Genomic DNA, 4,645 nt, shown 5'->3' with positions numbered 1-4,645 from the left:
GTTTAGTCACACGCGCTTTTGTCGTTCGCGCATTTGTGGTGGAACCGTTTGATTGAACATCGTGCAGTTATTTGAGCACCAGAGTTACTTGATCACTGGCCTCTCTAACTTGAAACCTCTTGGAAACTTGGGAGGTTCAGCGTGTTCCTCTTTATTGTTCCGAGAAAGAATTTGCTCTGATTCTCACACTTTGACCAAGTAGTATCTGTGTACCTGATTGGTTAGAAAACTTTTTTAATTTTTTTTAAAATTTTTTTTAGATCTTTGAGGATCAAAAGGAAACTGATCACGAAATCATCAAACGGCGTCTCCGGATGAAAAAAAATAGCAATATTCTTTTCCTGGATAGTCATGTATAGAATTGTTTTATATATCTTATCAATGGTGTAGCTGCTACTTTTCAAAATTTTCTGGTGTAGATTTTGTTCATATTGCTGTACAAATGAGGGAAGGGAAATTAAAATATGTTGAAGAGTCCATGGTGTTTTGTTTTTTAAAATATGTAGTCTCTTCAAAAGCCATATTAACACAAGGCTGGATCTGCTATTTTAACTGTGTGGTATAAGGATTAAGGCGTTGGGTAGAACTGAGACGAATCTGACTTTAGTCCATTCTCAACCACAAAGAGTGTAGTGATTTAGAAACCAGGAATTCTAGCCCCGTTTTAGACGCAAAGCCAGCTGTGTCTCCTCGGACCAGTCAATCGCTCTCAACCATAATAAGGAGGCATTTAGAAATCACCCCTGAAAAACCTTCCCCCCCCCCAAAAAAAACTACAGGGATTCAAAAACTGGCTCAGATACATATAGCAATAGCAGTTAGACTTATATACCGCTTCATAGGGCTTTCAGCCCTCTCTAAGCGGTTTACAGAGTTGGCATATCGCCCCCAACAACAATCCTGGTCCTCATTTCACCCACCTCGGAAGGATGGAAGGCTGAGTCAACCCTGAGCCGGTGAGATTTGAACAGCAGAACTGCAGTCTGATGAAGTAGCCTGCAGTGCTGCATTTAACCACTGCGCCACCTTGGCTCTTATACACACACAATCACAAAAGCTTACTGGATAATGTTGGGCAGGTCACTCTGTCTTAGTCCAGCCCTGGGGTCGGCAACCTTAAACACTCAAAGAGCCACAAAGGTCCTAACCGGAAGCCCCCCCCCCCCCCCCCCCCCCCCGTTCAATTCTGAAGCCGACCGGAAGTCTGGTTCCCCCACAATAGACTCTCCTCCTAGCATGGCGTCATTTTTCCTCTACTTGTCCTAACCGAAAGCCCTATCAACTGTGGAGCCGACTGGCGACAGGGAGCCGCAGCAGAGAGATGAAAGAGCCACATGCGGCTCTTGAGCCCCATTTTCCTGGCCCTGCCTATCTCACAGAGATATTGTCAGAAAGATGGAAGGAGGAAGTGCTCTATATGCTACTGTATTACAGTACTACCGTAAACTCCTAAATAGAAGGTAAATCAAATAAATAGCCGAGGTGGCACAGTGGTTAGGGTGCAGTACTGCAGGCCACTTCAGCTGACTGCTATCTGCAGTTCGGCAGTTCTAATCTCACCGGCTCAAGGTTGACTCAGCCTTCCATCCTTCCGAGGTGGGTGAAATGAGGACCCAGATTGTTGGGGGCGATATGCTGACTCTGTAAACCGCTTAGAGAGGGCTGAAAGCCCTATGAAGCGGTATATAAGTCTAACTGCTATTGCTATTAAATAATGCATTTTGTCTTTCCATAAAGAGGGAAATTAATCAGCATTGAATAACAGCTTGGAAAATAATTAGCATTAGGTAATTAACAGTTCCAATGTTGACCTAGTTGGGTCTATGCACAGATAACTGTTAGACTGAGTTGGTGGCCCTGCTTCATATTGAGCTCTTAACTCAAGGAATAGTTCATCAAAGAAGATCTGAAATGTTTGCATTCTGGAATTGAATTTGCGACTAAATGATTTTTGTCTGGGTCTCTCTGGCTTAGTTTGAATTAGGAGGCAAAGAAACCTCCACTAGATGGCGCTTCAGCACCTTTTTAAAATTAAAAGTAAAAAGAACCCCATTCTAAAATGTCTGACTAGAGTTTTTAGGTTGCAGAAGTGGGGGGGGGGGGGATGTTTATTTGGACCAAAACACAATGCAATACAGCCAACAGATAACCGTTGAGGCCTTAATCACCACCTCCCATTTAGTTTGGGCTTTAAATGGTGTTGACACACTCTTTAAAATATTCTCCAGGTCGAGCGTCTGAAAATAATAACGGATGTTCAGTTGCTGGGGATCGGGGGGGGGGGGGGGGCACAAAAGAAAACCCCCCTCTTGTCCAAGAGCAAAAATAAGCCCTCGTCTTTGGAGGCCTATTTTATTGTTTTGAAGTAACGTTTCTCTTTTTAAAGGAAGTTGCCAGTAGGGGTGTGTGTGTATGCTTTGAGAGCGTGACCCGACAATTGCGCGATAAGACATATGCGCGCCGACAAAATAGCGCCGATTAAACCGCGACGTCAAAATCGCGCCCACAAATTCGCGACGTCAAAATCGCGTCGACAAAAGCGCGATGACAAGCACAATAAAGTCGAAAAAGGGTTAGGGTTATAACGTACGTATGCGCGATTTTGTCGTCGCGCTGTTGTCGAAAATCACTTAGCGGTTTTGACGGCGCTCGTTTGTCCGTCGCGGTTTTGACAGCGCGCATATGCCTATCGCGCCTTTGTCGGTGAACCCTTTGAGAGCTGGCCATGTCTGGCTAATTTGTAAGAGGATTGGAGGTCTTAAATCTAGACAGCGATGCATTAAAAGACAAATGTGCCCTCAGCGACGTAAATCTGCAGTGGCTGGGCTCCCCATTTCCCTCAGCCATAATGCAGTTGATTCAATTGTAGGCATAACATGTTGTAGGAATGCAGCCATTGAGGCTAACAAACCATGGGGTTTGAAATTAGGCAGCATCTAGGCACATAAAGGGTAAACAGGAGAGCCTTCACAGATGATAGGATTCGTGGTAGAGCTTGTTTTTTAAACAGGTGGAGTGAGAGACTTTTAAAGAGGCGGCCTGGAGGAAGGAGGAAATAAATAATAGAAATCACCCACTTTTGGGTAGGAAGGAGGGAGGGAAGGAAGGAGGGAAGGAAGGAGAGAAGAAAGGAGGGAAGGAAGGAGGGAAGGAAGGAGGGAATGTAGGAGAGAAGGAAGGGGGGAAGGAAGGAGGAAAGGAAGGGGGAAAGGAAGGAGAGAAGGAGAAAAGAAAGGAGAGAAGGAAGGAGGGAAGGAGAGAAGGAGGTAAGGGGAAGGAGGGAGGGAAGGAAGGGGAGTAGGAGAGAAGAAACGAGGGAAGGAAAGAGGGAGGGAGGGAAGAAGAAGTAGGACCGTTGTAAGATAAGATGGATCTATGGGATGTTAAGAAAGCAATCTTCAAGTATATTGTCAACTGTAGGGAAAAATTGTTATAAATACATATTATTAATAACAGTTATGAGATCATATAATTGTGAATGTATATATGAAATTGATAAAATTATATATATATATATAAAAGAAATCACCCACTTTTCCCCCCCTCTGTTCACATTTCCTCCTTATTCCTTTGTCACCGATATTTTTAAGAAGCTTTGACATCATGTTTTAATAGAGAATGTTGAATAACTGTTTTCAAACAATGGTCGAGATTCTAAGGCGCTTAGATAATAACAGAAATGTGGATCCTTATTCATAAAGGAGATAGAAATCGCATTTTAGGTAGAGAAAAGAAAAGAGTTTCTATTTAGAAACCCACGGTTGATTGTGGTCCTTATCTACCATCTCTTTATGTTCTTGCCAAGATACATAAATCCTTGGTACTTTATAAAAAAGCTTGATGTTCAAGGGACTGTAAACCAGTGGTGGGTTGCAGGCAGTACAGTACATTCCAGTACGGTCAGTGGTGGGTTTCAAAATTGTTTGAACCTACTCTGTGGGTGTGGCCTCCTTTGTGGGAGTGGCTTGCCGCCCATGTGACCGGATGGGAGTGGCTTGCCACCCATGTGACCGGATATGAAGATGCCGACAACACCTGTCAGAACCACCTTAAATGACCTCACACACAGCACTGGCATGCATAAGAATAGGATGTCAACTTGTTTTTTAAAAGGCATCTTTGGTTTGCGTTAAAACAACTTCAACACACGCAATGTTCTGATTGCGCCACAAACGCAGTAGTCATCCTTACCTTTCACAGAGGCACTGAGTTTTATAAATAGGAGCATGATAGTGTAGAATAATCATATCCAAGGACCAGTGGTGGGTTTCAAAAAAGTTTGGAACCTCTTCTGTAGGTGTGGCCTGCTTTCCGGGTCCACTGGTGGAACCTCTTCTAACCGGTTCGGTAGATTTGACAAACCGGTTCTACCGAATAGGTGTGAACTGGTAGGAACCCACCTCTGGGTACGGTGCTCTGGAGGGCCCGCCCGCCCGCCCGAGGTCCTTACCTGTCCTTTCAGCCTTTCGCACATACAGTGCCTGCGCGACGCTCCGCCGAGCAACCGGAGCGTCGCGGAGGGTTGCAGAGGTGTTGCAGGTACGACACTGCGCGTGTCCATGTGGGTGACACCGAGCCCATTCTAACTATACTGCTTGGAACAGGATCCAGAAGCCACCACTGGTGTAAACATATTTATATTAGA

Source organism: Thamnophis sirtalis, unplaced genomic scaffold, assembly GCF_051295495.1.
Source record: "Thamnophis sirtalis isolate CommonGarterSnake01/CBP01778 unplaced genomic scaffold, rThaSir2_p1.2 scaffold_15, whole genome shotgun sequence".
Taxonomy (NCBI): domain Eukaryota; kingdom Metazoa; phylum Chordata; class Lepidosauria; order Squamata; family Natricidae; genus Thamnophis; species Thamnophis sirtalis.
This window is presented reverse-complemented; position numbering follows the sequence as displayed.